Below are 26,316 nucleotides of genomic sequence, written 5' to 3' on the forward strand. Positions count from 1 at the left end.
AAAAATAAAGTAAAAAGTAAAATATATAGTAAAAAGTTAAAAAGTAAAACATATATAAAATAAAATTAGATTAAAAATATAAAATAAAAACATAAAATATGAATAAGTAAAATAATTAAATAAAATATAATATAAAATATAAAATAAAATGAGTTAGGTTCTTGTGTCACCCTGGCTTGCCCCTCTCCCAACCCTCACCAGCTCAGCATAGAGCTATCCTACGTTTCCAGTACAGATTCCTGATCCTAGTTCCAGAGGGAGCAGAGTAACCCTCGCTCACACTAGGAGCATTTATGTCTGGCCCAATCTCTCTGGTAAAGGCCTGAGGGACTTGCTGTCCCACAGCTTACTCAGCATGTCAGAGCAGCTCACACAGCTCTCCTACAGAACACTGTGGGAGAGTAGTCAATAAGATGCCTGGGGTAAGGATTGTGGCTCTGGGACATAGAGTGCAGAACACAGGATCATGATGAAACTAATTCCTAGAGAAGAGAGGACATTCCTAGCAGTGTAAATGGGGGGATTCCTAGGGCCACACACATGCCCAAGGCAAGATGCATGCACAGAAAGGAAGGACAGGGAGGTTCCTACTCATTAGCATCCAACTATTCTCTAAACTCCTTGTATAGATAAGCCCTGAAGGAAGGCAATCAATAGGCCAACCTGAAAAGACTGGGAAAGATATTTTCTTTTATTCATTTTTTTAAAAATCTGTATTAGCTCCTGGTATTAAAGGAAAGCTCTGTCATAATACAAGCTGAATAACAGTTTAAAGAAAAGAGGTCACAAAGTCTAAATTCTAGCAATAACAGATTAAAATAGCAAAAATATCCAAGTTTCAACAAAAGATTACAAAACATTCAAAGAAACAGGAAGTAATGGCTTAGGCAAAGGAGACTATCAAAGCATTAGAAACCTATCAGTGAGGAGGATCAGAACAGGAACATTCCAGACAAAAACTTTTTTAAAAAATAGTTCTAAGTATGCTCAAAGAGTTACAGGTAAACATGGACAAAAAACTAGAGGAAATCAGGAAAATGATAGCTGAACATAAAGAGAATATCAATAGAAAGATGGAAATTATTAAAAGAAACCAGACAGATCTGAAGAGCACAGTAACATAAATTTAAAATTCCCTGGAGGTGTCAACAGCAAATTGGAGATGCAGAAGAAGAATCAGTGAACTTAAAGATAAGACAATTGAAAACATCCAGTTTGGGTGGCAGAAAGAAAAATGAAAAAAAGTGAGCAAAGCCTAAGGAATCTGCAGGGCACCATCAAGTGTACCAATATATACACTGTGGGAATCCCAGAAAGAGAAAAAAGAGAGAAAGAAGCAAAGAGAATATTCAAAGAAATAATGGCTGAAAACTTCCCAAATTTAACAAAAGACATGAATATACACATCCAAGAAATTGAAGAAACTCCAAACAAGATAACCCAAGTAAGCTAACACTGTGCTATTCACAATCAAACAGTCAAATGCCAAAGATAAAGAAAAAATTCTGAAAGCCACAAGAGAAAAACAATGTGCCAGATATAAGGGAGCCTCAATAGGTTAAGGGCCAATTACTCATCAGAAACCATCCAAGCAAGAAAGCAATGTGAATACATATATGAAGTATTGAAAGCAAAAAATTACCAACCAAAAATTGAGTTCCAGGAAGACAGCATCATAACAGGTAGGCAGGGTTCAACTCACTCATGAAAACAATGCCGGGAGGGCAAAAGGCTGTCTAAGGGAGTTGCTTTGGGGATTGTCACTTTGTTAATGGATGCTTTATTTTGGCAGGCCACTTCAGTTACTAAAATTTGCCTTTTCTGGCAGCAGACTTGGCCCAGTGGTTAGGGCGTTTGTCTACCACATAGGAGGTCCCCGGTTCAAACCCCGGGCCTTCTTGACCCGTGTGGAGCTGGCCCTTGCACAGTGCTGATGCGCGCAAGGAGTGCTGTGCCACGCAGGGGTATCCCCTGCGTAGGGGAGCCCCAAGCGCAAGGAGTGTGCCCCGTAAGGAGAGCCGCCCAGCGCCAAAGAAAGTGCAGCCTGCCCAGGAATGGTGCCGCGCACACGGACAAAAAGAAACACAGATTCCCATGCCATTGACAACAACAGAAGCGGATAAAGAAGACGAAGCAAATAGACACAGAGAACAGATAAATGGGGTGGGGGGGGAAGAGGAGAGAAATAAATAAATAAATCTTTAAAAAAAAATTTGCCTTTTCTAGGATTGCATTTCCCAAGTGCTATTCCAATAAGAATTGATACTCACTTTAGGTTCCAAACCTGTTAAGTTTAACTGGTCAAACCAAAGGAAAAATATTGCCAGAGAAAATTAAGGGAAGAGTAAACAGGAAGGAATAATAGCAAAGGAGCACCAAAAAAATTACATATATTCATTGGTAGATATATTTATCTAAATAAAACAACTGGGTGGGCAAGAAAAAAAAATTACATGCTAATAGTATTGCTAAACATCCATGTTGTGGCTTAGTTGCTGAGAAAATGTAAGTTATCGTTCAGTGAACTCTAACCATATTAGTTATCTGGGATTGAAAAGGCTGATGTTATAAATTATTCATGTGTGTTCTCATATTTAGCATTTGCTATATCTTTAAATTTCATTGTTAAATTTCTTACTACTAAGGAGTATCTATATGACTTTGTTGGAGTATCTTGAACCCTATTTTGTAAAAACAAAACTGATGTAGAAGGCTGGGCTTGATGATCATGAGGGCAGTTTATATAACTATGCAACTTATTTTTCCACCAAAGAATTGTAAGTAGCTGCTTGCTTTTCTCTTTGAACCTATCTGTTTTCTTAAAAGGTTTTAATGAGCTTGAGTTAATATTGAATTCTATCGGACTTTCTGATTAAAGTTTTTTAAAAAATAAAACAATTTGGTATGATGTGGGGAAAAATCAATAGCATTTCCATATGCACTACTGATAAGTAATCTGAGGAGGGAGTCAGAAAAAAAAGCCCATTTATAAAACTGACTAAAATAATAAAATATTTAGGAATAAACTTAACCAAGGACATAAAGGAACTGTATTCAGAAAACTACAAAACATTGCTAAAAGAAACTAAAGAAGACCTAAAAAATGGAAGAACATTCCATATTCATGGATTGGAAGACTAAATATTGTTAAGATGTCAATTCGACCAAAACTGATTTACAGATTCTAATGCAAACCTAATAAAAGTACCAACAGCCTTTTTGCAAAAATGGAAAAGCCAATTATCAAATTTATTTGGAAGGGTATGGGACCCCAAATAGCCAAAAATATCTTTAAAAAGAAGAATGAAGTTGAAGAACTCTCACTTCCTGTCTTTAAAGCATATTAGTTAATTACAGGGTAAAAACAGTATGATACAGGCTTAAAACCAGATAGATTGACCAATGGAACTGAATTGAAAACTGAGAAATAGAACCTAATATCTATGGTCAAGTGATATTTGACAAGACTGTCAAGTCCTCCCAGCTGGGCTAGAACAGTCTATTCAACAAATGATGCTGAGAGAACTGGCTATCTATATCCAAAAGAAAGAAAGAAGACCCCTATCTCACACCTTATGCAAAAATTAACTCAGATGGATCAAGGACCTAATATAAAAGCTACAAACATAAAACTCCTAGTAAAAAATGTAGGGAAACATCTTCAAGATTTGTAGTAAGCAGCAGGTTCTTAAACTTTACATCAAAAGCATAAGCAATGCAGGAAAAAATAGATAAATGTGATCTCCTCAAAATTAAACACTTTTGTTCTTCAAAGGACTTTGTCAAGAAAGTAAAAAGGAGATTTTCAGGAAGATGGTGTTGGAATAGGTAGACAACACTCAACTCTTGTATAAAAACAATGGAGAAAGGGTTAAAAAAAAACAAAAACAAACCTGTATGAGGGACTTGCTTTGGGGATATGCAGACCAGGAAGGAGAGGGACAGAAAGACAAAGAAGCCGAAATTAAAACTGTGAGTTAGTCTTCCCCATGGCAAAGAATGGCACCCATCCCCCACTCTCAAGGCAAATAGCCTGGATAAAATCTATGGCTCACTGCAGCCAAAACGAGAGGAGAACAGAGGTCTTCCTTCCTGGGAAGAATGAGGATGCGGTGGAGAGAGGAGAGTGGTTTCTCTTCAGTGAATTTGGCCAACAGAGAATGCTTTGAATCTCAGGTCTGGCCAGATCAGAATCACAGGCAAGTGAAGGTAGAAAGAGTCACCTCCCTAGGTCAGTGAGTACCAACTGCTGGTCAGCCAGGAAACTGTAGGGGAAAAAAATGCTTTTAGGTGTCTCTTGTCCCAAACTCCTGGGAGCAGATGTGCATCCCATTAGTGAGTCCCTGCCCCTATTTTGATAACTTAAGCTGGGCAATTTTAAAGACTTAGAATAAGTAAAACCAAAAATCAAAGAAGAGCCATGAAACAAAACCACTATGCAAGAGATAGAAACTGACTGTCAGAACAAATGCACCAACATATTCAGAGGCCTAGACATCACCAAAAATTACAAAATTCCTAAGAAACAAGAAGATATGGCCAGCCAAAGGATCAAACCAAAAATCCTGGAGAGGCAAGGATTTAAGATAACTAATTGGGGAGCAGATATAGCAATAGTGGTTGAGTGCCTACATCCCATGTACAGGGTCCTGGGTTTGATCTCCGGTACGTACTAAAAACAAAACAAACAAAAAAACCAACTCTCATTGTGGAGTGGATATAGTTCAGTGATTGAGTGCCAGCTTCCTACAGATAAGGTTCTGGGTTTAATCCCCAGTACCTCATTAAAAAAAAAAAGATAACTAATCAATGATAATCACACAAATCTTCTAAACCAACTCAAGAAGTTGATGAAAAAATATGACTAGAGATAAAGGATATAAAGAGGACACAGGGAAACGGACTTTGGCCCAGTGGTTAGGGCGTCCGTCTACCATATGGGAGGTCCGCGGTTCAAACCCCTGGCCTCCTTGACCCGTGTGGAGCTGGCCCATGCGCAGTGCTGATGCGCACAAGGAGTGCCCTGCCACACAGGGGTGTCCCCCGCGTAGGGGAGCCCCACGCGCAAGGAGTGCACCCATAAGGAGAGCCGCCCAGCGCGAAGGAGGGAGCAGCCTGCCGAGGAATGGCGCCGCCCACACTTCCCGTGCCGCTGACTGACAACAGAAGTGGACAAAGAAACAAGACGCAGCAAAAAGACACAGAAAACAGACAACCAGGGGAGGAGAGGGAAATTAAATAAATAAAAATAAATCTTTAAAAAAAAAAAAGAAAAGAAAAAAATAAAGAGGACACAGTGTAGAAAGTAAAGAACAATTTCAAAGCTGGCAAGAAAAGTACCAGACTTTACGGGAATAAAGTATACAGTAGATGAGATTAAAAATACATTAGCAGCATATAACAGCAGATTCAAATTGATGGAGGACAGGATTAGTGAAATTGAGGACAGAATATCCAAACTGGAGAAGACAGGAGAACAAAAAGAGAAAAGAATTGAAAACATGGAACAGAGTCTCAGGGAATTGAATGACAAAGCAAAACCACAAACATTTATGTTATCAGTGTCCTAGAAGGGGAAGAGAAGGCAAAGGGGGCAGAAAGAATATCTGAGGATATAATAATTGAAACTTCCAAACCCTTATGAAAGATATAAATATCAATATCCAAGAAGGACAATGTACCCCAAAAAGAATAAATCTGAACAGACCTACTCCCAAGGCACCCACTATTCAGAATAACAAACACCAGAGATAAAGAGAGGATTCTGAAAGCAGCAAAAGAAAAGCTATGCATCACATACAAGAAATCCTCAAAAAGACCAAATGCCAATCTTTCATTGAAAACAATATAGGTCAGAAGAAAGTGGTATGATGTATTTAAAGTATTGAAAGAGAGAAACTGCCGACCAAGAATTCTGTACCTGGCAAAACTGTCCTTTGGAAATGGGGGTAAGTTTAAAGTCTTCACAAAAACAAAAACTGAGAGAGTATGTGACCAGAATTACAGTAAAGCCCAGAATTACAAGAGATATTAAAGGGAATACTGCAGCCTGAAAAGAAAAGGCAAGAGCTAGAGACTTGGAGAAGAATGTAGAAATGAAGATTATTAGGTGCCTTAAAGTGTAAAAAGACAGGCAATAGTAAGATATGACAATGGAAAGCCAAAGAATAAAATGGATGAAGTAAATAATGTTTTCACAGTAACAACACTGAATGCCAATGGCTTGAACTCCCCAATTAAAAGGCATAGACTGACAGAAAGAATATATGGTGTCTACAAGAGACATGCCTCAGACATAAGGACACAACCAGGATGAAAGTGAAATTTTGGAAAAAGATATTACACACAAATAGCAATCAAAAAAGATTGGAGTACTGATACTAATATCAGACAAAATAGATTTTAAGTGCAAAACTGTTATAAGAGATGATGAAGGTCATTATATATTAATAAAGGAGGCAATTCACCAAGAATAAATGATTATAATAAATATTTATGCACCTAACTGGGGTGACCCAAAATACATGAGGCATACACTGGTATAATTGAAGAGAGATTTAGATATCTCTACAATAATAGTTGGAGACTTCAATACACTGCTCTCAGCACTGGATAGAACATCTTGACAGGGTATAAATAAGGAAAGAAAGAACTTGAATAATATGATAAATGAACTAGACCTCACAGACATTTATAGAACATAACACCCCAAAACAGCAGGATATACATTCTTTTCGAGTTCTCACAGATCCTTCCAAAGGATAGACCATATGTTGGGTCACAGGACAGATCTCAATAAATGTAAAAAGACTGAAATTATACAAAACACTTTCTCTAATCATACTGGAATGAAGCTGGAAATCAATAATGGACAGGAAAAGGGAAATTCACAAATATACGAAGATTAAACAACACACTCTTAAATAATCAGTGGGTCAAAGAAAAATGCAAGAGAGATCTGTAAAAATCTTGAGACAAGTGAAAATGAGAACACAACATATCAAATCCATAGGACATGGCAAAGGTGGTGCTGAGAGGGAAATTTATAGCCCTCAATCCCTACATTAAAAAAGAGCCAAAATCAAAGACCTAACTGCACACCTGGAGGAACTAGAAAAAGAATAGCAAACTAATCCCAAAGGAAAGAAATAATAAAGCTCAAAGCAGAAATAAATGAAACAGAAAAACAACAACAACAAAAAATAGAATCAATAAAACTAAAAATTAGTACTTCAAGTTCATCAAAATCAACAAAATCTTAGCTAGACTGATAAAAGAAGAGAGAAAATGCAAATAAATAAAATCAGAAACGAGCAGGGGCCATTACCACTGATCCTGCAGAAATAAGAGAGATCATAAGAGGACACTATGAACAACATATGGCCAAAAAAGTAGAAAATGTAGATGGAATGGACAAAATTACTAGAAACACTTGAACAACCTACACTGACCATAGAAGAAATAGGCCTCAAAAAACCAATCACGAGTGAAGAGATTGAAACAATCATCAAAAATCTCCTAAAGAAGAATAGCCCAGGACCAGATGACTTCACAGATGAATTCTACCAATCATTCAAAGATTATCTAATACAAGTCTTGCTCAAGCTCTTCCAAAAACTGAACAGGAAGGAACATTACTAAATACATTCTATGAAGAAAACATCACCCTAATACCAAAACCAGATAAAGACACTACGAAAAAAGATCAATATCCTTAATGATACAGATGCAAAAATCCTCAACAAATACTTGCAAACGAATCCAAAACATTAAAAGAATTATACACCACAGTCAAATGGCTTTTAGCCCAGGCCTGGAAGTATAGTTCAAATACAAGAAAATCTAGTTTGGAGTAAACACTCCAAAAGAAAGGAATAGAAGGAAGTCTTCTCAATGTGGTAAGAGCATATATGAAAAACCTTTCAATGGTGAAAGACTGAAAGTTTTCCTGCTGAGATCAGGACGAGACAAGGATACCCACTGTCACCACTGTTATTCAGTATAGTATAGAAGTTTTAGATAGCATAATTAGGCAAGATAAAGAAATCAGAGGCACCCAAATAGGAAAGGAAGAAGTAAAACTGTCACTATTCACTGATATGATCCTATATCTAGGAAATCCTGAAAAATCCACCACAAAGCTATTAGAACTAATAGATAAGTTCAGCAAAGTGGCAGGACACAATATTAATACACAAAAATCAATAGAGATTCTCAGGAAACGGACTTGGCCCAGTGGTTAGGGCGTCCGTCTACCACATAGGAGGTCCGCAGTTCAAACCCTGGGCCTCCTCGTGTGGAGCTGGCCCATGTGCAGTGCTGATGCACGCAAGGAATGCCGCACCACACGGGGTGTCCCCCACGTAACGCTCAAGGAGTGCACCCGTAAGGAGAGCCACGCAGCGCGAAAGAAAGTGCAGCCTGCCCAGGAATGGCGCTGCCCACACTTCCCGTGCCGCTGACGACAACAGAAGCGGACAAAAAAACAAGACGCAGCAAATAGACACAGAGAACAAACAACCAGGGAGGGGGGTAAATAAATAAATAAATCTTAAAAAAAAAAATCAATAGAGATTCTATACACTACTGATGAGCTATCTGAGGAGGAAGTCAGAAAAAAAAACCTCCATTTATAATAATAACTAAAAGAATCAAATATTTGAGAATAAATTTAACCAAGGATATAAAGGACCTGTATTCAGAAAACTATAAAACATTGCTAAAGAAACCAAAGAAGACCTAAACAAATGGAAGGACATTCTGGGTTCATGGATTAGAAGACTAAATACCATTAAGATATCAATTCAATCCAAAGTGATTTACAGACTCAAAGCAATCCCAAAAAAATCCCAACAGCCTTTTTTGCTAGGCCAGAACAGTCTATTTAACAAATGATGCTGGGAGAAATGGATATCCATACCCAAAAGAAAGAAAGAGGAATACTATCTCACAACTTACACAAAAATTAACCCAATAATGGATCAAATAGGGGAGTGGTTGTAGCTCAGTGGCTGAATGCCCTGCCTCCCACGTACTAGGCTCAATACCCAATACTCCTTAAAAAATAATAAAAATAAAAGGCTTGGCTAAAAGCTTTTTTCAAAAATGGATCAAAATATAGTTAACTATAAAAGCTACAACCATAAAACTCCTAGTTAAAAACATTGTCAAAATCTTGTGGTAGGTGGTACTTTCTTAAATCTTACACCCAAAGCATGAGCTTGATCCAGCAATCCTGCTACTAGGATTATATTCAGAAGAACTGAAAGCAAGGACATGAACTGACATTTGCACACTGATGTCCATAGCAGTATTAATCACAATTGCTAAAATATGGAACCAGCCAAAGGGTCCATCAACCAACAAATGGATAAACAAAATTTCGTATATATATACAATTGAATGCTACTTGGTTGTAAGGAAAATGAAATCGGGACACATGTGGCAACAAGGATAAACCTTGAGGACATTATGTTGAGTGAACAAGCCAGACACAAAAGGACAAATACTGTATGACTGCATTACTATGAACTAAATACATATGTAACATATTGCATGATTTTATTTATATAAAAGTATAAATACAAATCAATGTATAACGATGAAATATAATTAATGGTTATGTCAGGCTAGGGAAGGCATGCGAAAAGGTGTGGAGTTTTTCTTTTTGGAGTAAAGTAATAATTCTAAAATTTTTTGTGATAATAAATGTACAACATTGTGATTATACTAAAAGCCATTGATTATACACTTTAGATAGACTGTATGATATGTGAATATTCCCCAATAAAACTGCTTAATAAATAATTGTGTAAGAGTAGAATAATTGTGCAGAAATAGTAGCTATGTACAGCAGGGGAATATAAGAGTTCCCTTCACCATACTGCAATAATCCTTTTGAATAAAATATTTTTTATTTAAGAAAAGGACAAATATTATATGGTCTCACTAATATGAACTAAATATGATGAGTAAACTCGTGGAGGTAAATTCTAGAGTATAGGTTACTAGGACATAGAAGATTGTGGGTTGCAAATGGGAGCTGTTGTTTAAAGTATGTAGAATTTTTAATAAGGTGTTATTATAAAAGTGTAGAAATGAATAGAGTTAATGATAACATGAGTTATATTCACATTAAAGTGAATATAACTAACACTACTGATTTAGAAATATGATTGTGGTGGAAAGGGGTAACCTATGGACATAAATGTCAATTGAAAGAAAGCTAAATAATAATCTAGGGAATATATAACAGTGATTTCAGTGGTAGATGAAGATTGTGTTAATAGTATAAATATAAGAATGTTCTTTTTCAAAGTGTTAAAAATATAGTGATAAATGGGAAGATCTTAACTAATGTAACTATGGAAAACATTTATCAGTAATATTGTAATATTTTCGCAGCAGTAACAAAGTATGTAATATATCAATTCTAAGGGCCAACAATAGGGAGAGTATAAGGGGGTATGGGATTTTTCCTTTTGGAATAATGAAAACATTCTAAAATGACTGAGGTGATGGCAGCACAACTCTGTGATGAAAATGATAGTACTGAGTACATACTTTTTTAATGGACTGTACAAAGCATGGGACCATATAACATAGGGAATCCAGTGATAGAAGATGGACTATAGTTAACAGAACAAAATATGAGAACATTCTCTCATGAACAATAACAAATATATATTACTAATACACAGTGTTAATGATCAGATAGGTTGAGGGGAAAATACACTAACTGTAAACTATAGTTAATAGTAATATGATGTATGGGAGCTCTTGTATGATAATACATGTTTGTTTTGTAAGTTCACAACTTTTACTACATACTTATTGTTTATGTGTGTTCATGTATTAATGATATACTTCAATAAGATTTTATTTTTTAAAAATCACCAACCAAGAATTCTCTATCTGGCAAATCTGTCTTTCAAAAATGAGGTTGGCATTAAGACATTCCCAGAAAAAGGAAAAAGTTGAGGGACTTCATTACCACTGGACCAGCCCTATAAGATATGCTGTAGGGAGTTCTGCAGGTTGGAAGGAAAGCACACTAGATAGTTAACTGAAACCATATGAAGAAATAAAGATAATGACATGAGCAAATATAAATGTCAGTATTGTTATATTTTTGGTTTGTAACTCCATTTTTATTTCCCACAGGATCTAAAGACAAATGCATAAAATTTAATAATAAATCAGTGGTTTGGGATTCATAATGTATAAACATGTAATTTGTGACCAAAAAAATTACATAAAGGTGAGGGGATGGAGGGATACAGGAACATAGTGTGCATATACTATTGAAGTTGGTATCAAAACAAGTGAGACTGTTATAGGTTTAGGATTTTAAATTTAGTCCCCATGGTAGAAATATGCAAGCTCATAGAGATAGAAAGTGAAACGTAGGTCACCAGGAGTAGGGGGCAGGGGCAATAGAGTTCATACAAAATGGGAGTAGAGTTTGTTAGGGGTGAAGGAAAAGTCCTAGTAATGACTAGTGGTAAGGATACTGCAACACTGGAAATGTGATTAATCCCATTGAATAGTATTGCTTGGTATGGTTGGGATGGGAAAATTTATGTTTGTATATATGTCTCCACAATAAAAAAAAATAAAGACATAATGACAATTAAATGCAGTACACAGTACTGCATGGGGTCTAAGAATGGAGTAGAAAAAGATCAAAAGGACATTATTGGGACATAAAAAATTGGAATATATAATGTTCACTGTTTCATCAGTGTTAAATTTCTTGAACTTCATGAACTTCATAACTACCCTTAAGGTGACTACATAAATGAATGTTCCCATTCAGAGGAAATGTACATGGAAGTATTGTGGTCAGGGAATATGATGCGTGTACCCTGCTCTCAGTTGTTCAGAAAACACAAATTAGTTAGAAAAACAGATAAAGCTAGATACTGTATAAGTAGAACAATACTGCAAAGGTGAGAAAAATGCTAAAATTAGTGGACTAGGTATCTGGGGTTGTTGGGGTATGTTGGGATTTTTGTATAGGGTTTGTATTAATTTTGCAACTCTACCATAAGTTTGAAATTATTTCAAAATAAGAAGTTAAAGTGAAAACAACATTTCACTAGTTACATTAAAAGAATTTGATCTGTATTCTTAAGAGTACAGTAATTAGGGATAAAGGTGATATGGTGCAACTTTCAAATGGTTCAGCAAAAAAGTATGTTTGTGTGTGTGAGCATGCAGAAGAGAGAAAGCAAACATAACAAAATTCAACAATTGTTGAATCTAGGTAATTCATACTTTGAAATACGTGATCTGTAATTTTAGTTAGTGGATAGCTATTTGGAGATAGTAAAATTTTAAATCAGGAGGGTATAGATGGGAATGAAGAGGAAATAAATCCTATGTATATCCAAGTCCAACTGTAAAGTTTAAAATTTTTGAAAGTTTTTAAAAAATATCCCCTTTTAAACATAAAATATTTGTCACATTGGCTGTGACATTTAAATTTTAACAATATCCATTTTGTGTAAATAATACTGATGAACCATTTTTCACAATAGAAAAAGAGAAAAGAATAGTAGGGGAAGATGAGAGAAGGAAATCTCAGAGAGAAAGGAAAATAAAAGTCTAAACTAAGACTGAAACATCAGCTATGATATGTTTCGTATACTTTATGAAGTAGTAAGAAGAAAGACAGAATCTAGACCATTTTAGACCAGTGGTTCTCAAATTTGAGCAAGCATTAAAGCCACGGGAGCAGGGAGGGGGTGGAACTTGTCAAGCAGAGTTTCTGAGTCAGTAGGTCTAGGGTGAAGCAGACAAAGAAACAAGACACAGCAAAAAGACACAGAGAACAGACAACCGGGGTGGGGGAGAAGGGACAGAAATAAATAAATAAATAGATAGATAGATAAATAAATAAATAAATAACATTTCTAACAAATTCCCTGGTTCTGCTGATGCTTCTCTATACTTTGAGAACCATGGTTTTAAAATCAGCCTAAAATTAAACTTCACTTATCAAGGTTCAACGTAAGAAAACAAATACACATTTCACAAACTGTGTGCTGATTCATAATCTCTTAAAAAATGACTTAGACTTTAAAGATGAATATTGCTACCAATAATAGTTTGCCAGATCAAAAGTGATGAGTGAAAAAGGGTCTCCAAAATTCTTTGATCACAAACCCTTAACACTTAAAACTATAATAATAATATGCACCTCTAATATATGCATACTTATTATACTATTTTACTAATATCACATAAAATATTAAACATATATGTTTACTGTTCAGTACCATACTATAGCAATCTATCCATCTCTCCATTTCTCTATTCATCCATCAATCCATATGAGATTTTTCATTGTTGTTGTTTGATGCTTTTCCAAGTAAGTTAAGGACAATGATATACTTTACTCTCAGCATGCATATCATTAATGACAATTTCATACCTTACGATCCTTTTTTTTCCTTTTGAGGTAAATTTGATAGATAATGAAATGAACAAATTTAAGTGTACCACTCCATGAGTTCCAGCAAAAGCATAAACTGGGGGGAAATGGCATTGTTGTAGACAGGCACTGCCTAGCTCTTTTATAAAAAACAGCTGGGAAGGGATAAAATCCTACCCGAATGAGCTGTTTGGGGAATCCAGAGAGCAGGAAGTTTCAGGGCATCAGTCTGGAGGGAGCTGGACAAAGAGATAGAGAGCCAAAGGGAAAACTATGAGTTGCTTGCCCCTGTGGCTGGAAAGGGTGGCTAAAAACCACCCTCGAGGCAAATAGCACCTGTGGACCCCTGGCTCTCACCAGCCAGTTAAGTGAGAGGGAGCATTCCCTGCGAGGAAGAGGGGTCTGGTGAAGGGTGGACAGTGGTTTCCTTTCCATGGGTTTGGGTACCTGAGCCCCCTTTGAATCTCGGGGACGATACCAGCCAGCACTGAGGTGGCCCTGGGGAGAGGGGAGAAGGGAACCTACTCAGGAAGGCTACCACACCCAGCCTCCCCGGGAGAGAGGAACTTGCACAAGGAAGCAGGAGAGACAGGCAACTAACCAGCCTAGCCACTGAAAATTATTAAAAGTCCAACTTGCCAAAGGGAAACCGGGGGAAGGAAGAGCCCAAAAAGCTTTCAAAAGCTTGTTCAGTCTACAGAGCTGCTGTAGTGCAGTGGGGGAATTCCTGTCTTGCCTGACGGTTGCCAATTCAAGTCCCATATACCTCCTAAGAGAATGAACCCAAGGAAGGTAAAGGAAGCAAAACGTCTTATGATAGGGAACTTACAGACTGAGTTTATACTGTTTTGTTTTGTGGTGTTTTGGGGGTGTTTTTCCTTTCTCTTTATTTTATTTGCTAAAACTGGATACATCACCTTCAGAGGGCAGATTGCAGGGTGATTAACTGATGAACACCAGCAGCCTAAGAAGGTCTCTAGGGGCCTAAAGAGAAGGCTGTTTTTCCTGAATCACTTCGTTGTTGCTGTTTTGTTTCTTGCCTGATGTTTATCTTTCTTTGCTGCCTCTTTTTCATTTACTTATTTCTTCAACCTACTTTATTTCTCTCCATTCCATCATTTTTCTGTCCTCTGATTTCTATTGCTTTTCTTCCATTTCACCACTTCTTGTTTGATCTTCATTTTTCCTTTTTCTCTTGCTCTCCTTTATTTATTTTTTTTCTTTCCTTCTATTCTCCTGTCATCTGTCTGGCCTTTTAATTCATTTTATTTTTGTTTCTCTCTATTTTGCCTCTTATTTTTTTCTACTCCACCTCTATTTATTCTTATTCCTTCATATTTTTTTTATGGTTTCTCCCTTGTATTACTTAGTTTTATAGCTCTTGCACAGTTCCTGTTCTACCTTTTTCATATTCATTACTATTATTCTTTTACTCTTTACTTTTCTCTGGTACTAATATTTTTTTCAAGGGAACACAAACAACTCAAGGATATAGAATAAGAGGAAGCAAGTATCAAAAATTAACCTTATCATACACAAAGAAATAACAAAATAAAACTCTTGAGTAGAAAGAGAAAACTAACCAACTGGAAAAGCCCACCAAGATAAACAAATGCCCACACACCAACAAAAAATTACAAGCCATACTAAGAAACAGGAAGACATAGCTCAGGCTAACAAACTAATTAAAAACAGGAGAAGATATAGCCTGTGGAACAACTAATCAAGATGTCCAAACAAATTTCATGAATCAACTTAATGAAGTGAAGGAAGAGGTAAAGAATATTAAGAAGACACTGGGAGAACATACTGAAGAAATTGTAAGCATGCATAAAAAGATAATGGATCTTATGGTAATGAATGGCACAATGCAAGAAATCAAAAATACACTGGAAGCACTAATAGCAGATTTGAACAGGGAGAGGAAAGAATCTGTGATGTGGAAGACAGTACATGTGAAATCAAACAGATTGTAGAACAGATAGATAAAAAGACAGAAAAAAACCAGCAGCAACTTAGGGACCTGAATGACAACATGAAATACAAAAACATATACATTATAGGCATCCCAGAGAGGGAAAGGGGGCAGAAGGAGTGTTGGAGGAAATAATGGCTGAAAATTTCCCAACTCTAGTGATAGACATGTACGTACATGCCCAGGAAGCACAGCACACCCTAAACAGTATATATCCTAACAGGCCTACCCCAAGACATATACTTGTCAAATTGTCCAATGCTCAAAACAGAGAGAATATTGAAAGCAGCAAGAGAAAAGAGATCCATCACACACAAGGGAAGTTCAATAAGATTAAGTGCTGATTTCTCATCTGAAACCATAGAGGCAAGAAGACAGTGGTATGATATAGTTAGGGTATTAAAAGAAAAAAACTTCCAGCCAAGATTCTCTATCCAGCAAAGCTGGCACTCAAAAATGAGGGTGAGTTGAAAATATTCACAGATAAACAGAAATTAAGAGAGTTTGTCAATAAGAAACCTGACCTTCAAGAAATACTAAAGGGAGTTTTACAGGTTGAAAGGGGGAAAAAAATGGGAGAAAGAGAGTTGGAGGAGAGTGTAAGACTAACTAAAACAATTATACAAAAGAAATAAAAACAATGTATGTCATACATCAACCTAAAGAAAATAAGACTACCGTAAGTAATTCTTTGAGAGTAATAACATTAAATGTTAATGGATTTTTTTAAAAGATTTATTTTTATTTATTTCTCTCCCCTTTTCCCCCCTCCCACATTGTCTGCTCTGTGTCCATTTGCTGTGTGTTCTTCTGCATCTGTTTGCATTGTCAGGCAGTACTGGGAAACTGTGTCTCTTTTTGTTGTGTCATCTTGCTGCATCAGTTCTCCATGTGTGTGGTGTCACTCCTGGGCAGGCTGCACTTTTTTCACGTGGGGCAGCTCTCCTTGCAGGGTGCACTCCTTGCACTTGGGGCACTCCTATGCAATGGTGCCCCTGCATGACACAGCACTCCTTGCACGTGGCAGTACTGCGCATGGGCCAGCTCACCACACGGGTCAGGAGGCCCTGGGTATTGAACCCTGGACCCTTCATATGGTAGGCAGATGCTCTATCAGTTGAGCCACATCCGCTTCCCTGTGAATTGATTAAACTCTCCAATCAAGAGACAAAGATTGGCAGAATGGATAAGGAAATATGACCTGTCTATATGCTGTCTAGAAGAAACTCATCTTAGACCCAGGGACACAAAGAGGCTGAAAGTAAATGATTAGAAAACAATTTTACATGAAACAATAATCAGAAAAAGGCATGAATAACTATACTAGTACTAAATAAAATAACTTTAAATGAAAAACTATTGTAAGAGATAAAGAAGGACACTATGTATTAATAAAAGGGGTAAATTATCAAAAATAAAGAACAATCATAAGTATTTACACACCTACTCAGGGTGCCTCAAAATACATGAGAGGCAAACATTGGAAAAACTAAATGGAGAAATAGATGCCTTTACAATTGTAGGAGGGGACTTTAATACACCATTATCTCCATTAGACAGAACATCTCAAAAGAGGATCAATTAAAAAATCAGATATCTTGACTAATACGTTAGAGGATCTGGATCTAATAGACATATACAAAACGTTACATCCACATATAATGAGATACGTATTCTTCTTGAGTGCACATACATCATTCTCCAGGAGAGATCACATGCTAGGCCACAGAACAATTCTCAATAAATTTAGAAAGATTGAAATTATACAAAGTAATTCTCTGACTACAATGGAATGAAGATATAAATCAGCAAGGCAGAGAAGCAGATTAGGCACAAAGATATGGAAGTTAAACAACACACTCTTAGACAATCAGTGGGTCAAGGAGGAAATTGCAAAAGAAATTGGTAACTACCATGAGACAAACTAAAATGACAACACAACATATCCTATGGGATGCAGCAAAAGCAGTGCTGAGAGGGAAATTCATTGCCATAAGTGCCTAAGCTAAAAAAGAAAAAAGAGCTAAAATCAAAGACCTAACTGGCACATGTGGAGAATTTAGAAAAAGAACAACAAACTAACCCCAAAGCAAGTAGAAAAAAGGAAATAACAAAGAACAGAGCGGAGCTAAATGAACTGAAAATAAGAAAGCACTAGAAAAAATTAAAAAACCAAAAGCTGGTGTGTCCCCTGTGTAGGGGAGCCCCACGCACAAGGAGTGCACCCTGCAAAGAGAACGCCCCACGCAAAAAAAAAATTAACTCAAGATGGATCAGAGATCTAAATATAAGAGCCAAGACCATAAAGATCTTGGAAGATAATGTAGGGTAGCATCTACAGGATCTTGTATTAGGAAGTGGTTTTGTGAACTTTACATCCAAAGCACAAGCAATGAAAGAAAAAATAGATAAAAGCGACCTCCTCAAAATTAAAAACATTTGCACCTCAAGGGAGTTTGTCAAGAAAGTGAAAATGAAGCCTACTCAATGGGAGAAAACATTTGGTAATAATATATCTGATAGGGGTCTATTATCCAGTATATATAAAGAAATCCTATATATTGGAAATAAAAAGACAAACAACCCATTTTAAAAATGGGTAAGTGATTTGAATAGATACTTCTCCAAAAAAGAAATACAAATGGTTAAAAAGCACATGAAAAGATGCTCAACACTACTACCTATTAGAGAAATGCAAATCAAAACCACAATGAGATATTATCTTACACCCATTAGATTGGTGGCTATTAAAAAAATAGAGGACTACAAGTGTAGGAAAGGATGTGGAGGATTGGGAACCCTTATCCAGTGCTGGTGGGAATGTAGAATGGTACAGCCATCATGGAGGACAGTTTGGTGGTTCCTCAGGAAGCTAAATATAGAACTGCTGTACAATCCAGCAATCCCAGTATATACCCACTGCTGGGTATATACCGAGTAGAATTGAAAGGAGGGAAACAGATACATGTACACCAATGTTCATAACAGCATTATTCACTATTGACAAAAGTTGGAAACAACCCAAATGTCCATCAACAGATGAATGGATAAACAAAATGAGTATATATATACCATGGAATATTGCTCAGCTGTAAGAAGGAATGCAGCATTAACACACAGGATCATATGGATGAATCTTGAAGACCTTATGTTGAGTGAAGCAAGTCAGGCACTAAAGGACAAATATTACATGACCTCACTGATACAAATTAAGCAAATAGGGCAGACTCACAGAGCTAGAGTCTGGAAGATAGGTTTACAGGAGACAGAAAGGGAGACGGTTATAACCAATGCCCGTATGTACAAAATCCATAAGATGAAAGAGTACAGTTGTGCAGTAGATGGGCATGACAGTGGTACAGTGATGCTATTGGGTGGGAGGTGCTGGTTTGTGAGGGGGGCAGGGTGAGGTTATACATGGGACTAGGGGGAAGGCTGGGGGAGGGAACAGGTGAGCTCTGGGGATTTGTGGGTATGTGGTTGAAACTATAACATTGGGAATGTTCTTTTGGAAAATACGGCAGGGAAGGGTTACTGATTTAGGGTTTTAGATGTGGGGGACATATAGGACAGGGTGTACCTGGGGCAAGCCTCTAGGGAGTGTGTGAGTGTTCATCTTGTCATAATGGGTTATATCAGTGGGTGAAGAGCCACATAATGAGCAGGGAGGGGGTGGATTCCCATCCTGGGGAGTCCTGCTATATTCTCAAATAGAGGGGCAGGAGTCTCTTGAGTGCATAAGCAGTGCCTAATAGGGGAGGACAGGCCGTTAGGTCAAGCCCTCAGTGCTGTTGCAAGTAACTATGAATCTTGTTATTTGGTGTGAAGCTTGGTGGTTGCAGTGGATCCTAAGGGGATGGGGAGTGGGGAACAGAATATATGGAACATGGGACATTTTTGGGGCAATGGAATTATACTACATGATCTTGCAATGATGGATACAAGTCATGTTAAATTTCATCAAAATTTATAGAACTATATGGTCCAAAATGTAAACCATAATGTAAATCATTGACCATGGTTAGCAACAATGTTTCAATATTTGTACAGCTGTAACAAATTTACCACCCACATGTAAAGTTTCATTAATAGGGGAAAGGGAAAAATGGGGAGGATGTATATTCTACATGTGACTTTTCTGTAACCTAAAACTTCTTTGGGAAGTGGATTTGTCTCAACAGATAGAGCGCCCGCCTACCACATGGGAGGTCCAGGGTTCAAACCCAGGGCCTCCTGACCCATGTGGTGAGCTGTCCCATGCGTGGTGCTCACGCACACAAGGAATGCCATGCCATGCGGAGGTGTCCCCTGTGTAGAGGAGCCCCACACACAAGGAGTGCATCCTGTAAGGAGAGCTGCCCTGCACGAAAAAAAGAAAGTGTAGCCTACCCAGGAGTGGTGCCACACACATGGTGAGCTGACCCTAGCAAGATAACACAACAAAAAGAGACATAGGGGAAGTGGACTTGGCCGAATGGATAGGGCGTCTGTGTACCACATGGGAGATCCACGATTCAAACACCAGGCCTCCTTGATCCATGTGGAGCTGGCCCATGCGCAGTACCGATGCATGCAAGGAGTGCCGTGACACGCAGGGGTGTCCCCCACGTAGGGGAGCCCCATGCGCAAGGAGTGCGCCCCGTAAGAAGAGCCACCCAGCGCAAAGGATAGTGCAGCCTGCCCAAGGATGGCACCGCACACACAGAGAGCTGACACAACAAGATGACGCAACAAAAAGAAACATAGATTCCCAGTGCCATTGATAAGGATAGAAGTGGTCACAGAAGAACACACAGCGAATGGACACAGAGAGCAGATAAATGGAGGAGGGGAAGGGGAGAGAAATAAATAAAAAATAAATCTTAAAAAAAAAAAGAGACACAGATTCCCAGTGCCACTGACAGCAATACAAGTGGACACAGAAGAATACACAGTGAATGGACACAGAGAGCAGACAACTTGGGGCAGGAAAAGAGGAGAGAAATTTTTAAAATAAATAAATCTTTTTTTTTTAGAATTCTCCAAAATAAATAAATAAATAAAACTTCTTTGGAGACAAAAGGAAAAAACTAGACACTGGGGAAATAAGCGGAAGAAAATGTCACTGTACATACAAGACAACAGATCTTACAATGATGAAAGACATTATGTAAAAAAAAATTTTAATATTTTTTCATTATTTTTTATTATTTCAATTTTTTTTTACTTTTTTTGTATTTTATTTCTTATTTTTAAAATTATCATTATTTCACTTTCTTATTCATTGTATTTGGTTATTTTCTGGGCTTCATTTTTTAAGAAGTTTTGGAGCACAGAAGGGTTACAACTATGATGGGAGAATCATTAGTGCAGGGTGTCAGTGATGGGGGATACATGGGAAGAGGTTCATTTGGGGCATACATGTAAAGCATATAAATATGTTCAAATGTTCATGGGTCATTGTCACAGTAGGTGGAGTTTCATGCAATAACTGCAAGAATATCAAATTCCCATCCTGGGGAGCTCTGCCACATTGTCTAATGGAACAGCAAGAATCCCCCAAGTACAAGAGCAGTGACTAGTGAAGGAGGATGGTCCATTGACAGGCCCATTGACAGGCCCTTGATATTGATGACTGTACTTATGAACCTTCACTTTTTTTTTTAAAGATTTATTTATTTTTTATTTATTTCTCTCTCCTCACTGCACCCCTCCCCAGTTGTCTAATCTCTGCATCCAATCACTGTGTGTTCTTCTGTGTTCGCTTTTATTGCTGTCAGCAGCACCGGGAATCGGTGTCTCTTTTTATTGCATCATCTTGCTGCGTCAGCTCTCCATGTGTGTGGTGCCACTCCTGAGCAGACTGCAAGTTTTTTGTTTTTTTTTTCACATGGGGTGGCTCTCCTTACAGGGCACACTCCTTGTGCATGGACTCCCCTACACAGGGGACACCCCTGCATGGCATGACACTCTTTGCGCACATAAGCACTGTGTGTGGGCCAGCTCACCACACAGGTCAGGAGGCCCTGGGTTTGAAACTTGGACCTCCCATGTGGTAGGCAGATGCTCTATCAGTTGAGCCAAATCCGCTTCCCAAACCTTTACTTTTGAAATTGAAACTTAGCTTAGTATTATAGGGTTCCTAAGAGTTACCTCCTGAGAGCTTCCTTATTGCTCAAATGTGGCCTCTCTCTAAGCCACATTCAGTATATAAATGCATTACCTTCCCCCCAGCATGGGACATGACTCCTGGGGATGAGCCTCCCTGGCACCAAGGGATTACTACCAAGCACTAACTAGCAATGCAACTGGACCAAAAAAAGGAAAAGGTAAAGACAAATGAATTTATGTGGCTAAAAGACTTCAAAGTGAGTTGGGAAGTCATTCCAGAGGTTACACTTATGCACATCTCAGCAGGATCTCATTGACTGCCAAAGTAAATACTACCTCAAATAGTAGGGCTCCTGAGGACTCTGAAGACACTATAGGCAGGGCAGACAGCTCAGGAGTTTGGTGCCCTGCTAATGGGTCCTACTTTGGAATTTATGCTCCCCAGTTGACAGAGTTGGACTCAGTTGTAGTTTCCCTACACATGGCTCTTCTGCCTCTTTATCTGAACCTATAATTAGTACTAGAGTTGATAGGTATACGTCCAAGAGACATATACCTATCTTTGGGCTGCCATGTGCCAGCGGGGTTCTGAATCTCAACAGAGTTGCAACATCTACTCTCCAGTTCATTGGACCCACCCAGGACAACTAACAAGGAGATGATGATGGACAACAGCTATACCAAGGAACAAAGAGTCTGCAACTGAAGCAAGATAGTGTCATCCATCTGCCCTGTGGCATTGAAGCCCCCTCTCAATTAGAGGTGGAATGGACATCACCATCCCAGAATCCTCAGGATTGGGGAATAAATTATGGACTAAATTAGACTTACTGGTATTCTACTATAGACTTACTGTGATTCCAGCAATGGAAGAACTTATATCACAGATGTGGAGGCAGTGGCCACTAGAGGTTCTGAGGGGAAGGGGAGAGGTAAACAGGTGTAATATGAAAGCATTTCTGGGACTTGGGAATTGTCCTGAATGACATCACAATGACAGACACAGGCCATTATATATTTTTCCATAAACAACAAAATTGTGAGGGATACAGTGCAAACTACAATGTAAACTATAATCCATGCTTAGTGGCAATGCTCCAAATTAGTTCATCAATTATAAGGTATGTACCACACTAATGAAGGATGTTGTTATTGTGGTAAAATGTGGGGGAGGGATAGGGAGTGGGGCATATGGGAATCCCCTATTTCAGAGTGCTAACTAAAGGAGGAAATGAGGATTGCCTTTCCATACACAATGTTTATATGCCAAGTTATGTATGTTCTAAGAGTTAAAAACCTAAAACCATTAAATGCTTTGTGATTTTTAATGGAAAGGTTAATATGTGGATAATATTAAGACATTTTTGGGTTGTTTTTTTTTTGGTTTGCATTAGAAATCAAATATTTGACATAACACTTACCATAAAATATAATAACTATTTTCTAATTCTTCAGCAATCTCGGATCCTCTTCATATATATTTTCCTCTCTTCCTAGCCTCAAAAAAATTATATTGCAAACAATTTTTATGGGCTGCCTGAAGTTAAATATCATTATTTTCCAGGTTTACTTAGTGGCTTAAAATATTTCAACATTCATAATTTTTAGTTTCAGATAGTTTAGCTTTGAATTCTAGCACTCAAACCACAAAATTTCAAGCTGTGATTCATTTCCCAGGTTTAGCCCCAATGGTGGTTAGAAAGAGAAAGCATGCCAAACCAGAACAGTCTAAGTTATTTGCTTCTTGGAAACTTAGAGTGAATGAAACAATTTATACACAGAAGAAACCAATAAAATACAATTAGCCTTATATAGTTATAGCCTAAATTTCAATAATCCTGCCTGGGAAATACAAGAGAACTCAAAGAAAATAGCCAATAGTGAGGATCACTCACTATCAGCAAGGACGTAAATATTAATAATGTCTTTGAAGAGGAAAGAGAATTATACCCAAGAAAAGAAAGTCTAGTTATACCAAAATAAAAATAAAGCCTAGACATTTTAATCTCAAATGAGATGAATGGTTGAGATGAAGGTGAAACCCAGATATGTTAGGACCTAAAATATTACAACTTACTCTCCCCACATTAAAGGTGTGCGCAACAGGATGGGACAGTGTGCCAAGTCAGTACTTCTTCGCAGAAATAAACTTAAGAACTGCCTGGCTCTGTTCCAAGACAGTAAAAGCATTAACCCCTCAGCATCTTACTGCTTGACTTCATTTGCTCTACAATCACATAGAAATATGACCTATAGAATTCATTTTAAAAATAATTAACTCCCTCAATTCTGAAGCAAAGCATTTTGCCCTGTGACAGAAACCTTGGTCTTAAATTACTTTACATCAACATGTGGAAGGTTTTATATCTTGGATATTCTCCTTCACTCCTTCTTATTTCAAATTGACAGCTGTTGTTTTTGAAGGAAATGGTGGGGTGGGGGCAGAGAAGGTAGGTAAACAGAGCAGGTAAAAAACAGAACATTTCAAAATGACAAGTATCCCAAATTAACAAAAGTTAACAATTAACAGACATCAAATAAAATCAATGACTATATTCTTTCATATAGCAATATATGAACACATGCCAAATAAAAGACCTTAAGAAACGTTTATGAAGAATTGGGAACAATGATCCAATCAGCCACATATGCAAAAGCCATATATGCAGTCCCAAAGCCTAGTTATCTTGCCTTTCAAATACTAGGCAGGATAAATAAATCTTGTCAGGAGATTATATTCTAGGAATGCCAATTTGAATTCTCTCCCTAGTTTTCCTACTGCTGCTGCTGCATGTGAAGCAAACCTTAGCCTTTCTGCATTCTAAAGGGTACCTCCCTGTTCCACCTGCAGACCCATAAGGGACAGAAAGAAATGTTTGTTGCTGTTGTAAACAGCAAAAACTGACTAATAGAGCATTTTACACCTCATGGTCTTCTGCATTTCTATTACAGGCCTGGGCCTTGTAGGCATTTGAGTTCACAACCCCTGTCCTGTTGGCTGCTATGATCTTGCAGGCCACAGCTAAAACCCTGCCAAAGAGAAAGAAAAAGAACTATAAATATTCCAAGAGAAAATTAAGATGTGTAAATAGGACCTGGCATCCTGCCTCTACTCTTCTGGGACAGTAGGAAAGTCACTTACAAAGAAAAACTGCCCCCTCAAGTAGGACACTTGGTCCCCTTAAATCATAAATAAAACATAGAAATGACTAAGGAAATATGAATTATATAGAAATGTCCTATGTCGCTTTTTATTATTTAGAGCAGGGATCTGTGTCTAATCATCTCTCCTAGTATAAAGATCTAGGGGTGCTTCACAGGTTTACTCATCTAGAGGACCAGTCGTCCAGTCCTGTTATCTCTAGATTACAATACGGAAAATACCTTCTTTGATGATCCCTTTAAACGCAATTTAAATTTTACCTAATCACAGCAGCATATACGGTAGGCATTCTCAACAGGGGTGATATTGACACCAAGGGCAAAAGAGGGTCTTGGGGTATGTAGCAGTTTGATATTATAGACAAATTCCAAAAAGAAATACTGGATTATGTTTGTAATCTGATCTGTACCTGGGCATGATTGAGTTATGATTAGAGTGTTGAGTCCCCACCCACAAAGGGGTAGGGACTCACAGATAAAAGGCATGGCAAAGAAAAAGAGTTGAGGGTTTTCTGATGTTGGAGTATCGATGTTGGAGTTTGATGCTGAAGACTTAAGCTGGAGCCCTTCGAAGTCACCATACAGAGGAAAGGGAGCCAGCACCAGGAAGGAAGGAATCTTGAACCCAGAGAAAAGCAAGCCCCAGGAATGTAGGAACCCAGGAAATCTGAACCCTCACAGACATTGGCAGCCATCTTGCTCCAAATAGACTTTGGTGAGGGAAGTAACTTATGCTTTATGGCCTGGTATCTGTGAGCTCCTACCCCAAATAAATACCCTTCATAATGCCTAGCAGATGTCTGGTATTTTGCATCAGCACCCCTTTGGTTGACTAATACAGGGTGGAATGTGAAAATTTTATTCTTTTCATGTATAAAAAAAAAAATATATATATATATATATACACACACATATACTTCATAAACAGATATATGGTTTATGTGTGGTATTAAAATTTCATAGGGGAAGAGATGGGTAATTTGAAAGTAAATGTTTAAAATGGCTTCTTAGAGAGTGAGGAAAAAAAGAGATTTAGAAACACTGATCTATATTATCTAACATAAAAGTTACCAAATAGTTTGATTCCCATGTAATATATACTTTTAAAGTTTAGACTTCAAAAATATCTAATATAAATATTAATATTTACTTGTAATACATACAGAATTTAATGTTTAAGAAGTGGGACAAAGGTCTATAGTTCATTCCCTTTAGTGATTCAGCAGAGTTGATATCTCTGACTTCTCTTTTCTGCTTCTGCTTTTAGCCTGAGTAACACTTTTCTAATTCCACTTTTAATCTTGGTACTGTAACTGAATATGTAAATACACCCAGATTCAGTGACATTGATATAAATCAAAATTGATGATAAATAAATTAGGGAATTTTGAAGTTAGAGTCGGTCAAGATAATTATAAAAATGACAGTAGAATATTACCAGATTTATTCTCACTCCCTCAATCATTTCCAGACCTAGTCAAAGTTTATTCAACCTGCTGCCATCCCACTCCCACCCCTTACCTTCCTACCCTTCACCTCCAGGTCTAACTTCTACCTGATATCCGGGACTGTAAGTTTGACCTTTTAACCCAAAACAAAAATTGTGCAATTGAATTAATTGGATACCTCCATTGATATGTTTTCATTTTCT

General features: G+C 37.6%; 1 protein-coding gene across 4 annotated transcripts in view; it reads right to left on the minus strand.

The window, feature by feature from the left end:
* The window catches only part of RAD51B (RAD51 paralog B), a 744,701-nt gene that overhangs the window by 692,515 nt on the left and 25,870 nt on the right, over positions 1-26,316 (minus strand). The gene's annotated exons all lie outside the window — the stretch shown is intronic.

The sequence above is a fragment of the Dasypus novemcinctus genome, chromosome 3 (assembly GCF_030445035.2).
Source record: "Dasypus novemcinctus isolate mDasNov1 chromosome 3, mDasNov1.1.hap2, whole genome shotgun sequence".
Taxonomy (NCBI): Eukaryota; Metazoa; Chordata; class Mammalia; order Cingulata; family Dasypodidae; genus Dasypus; species Dasypus novemcinctus.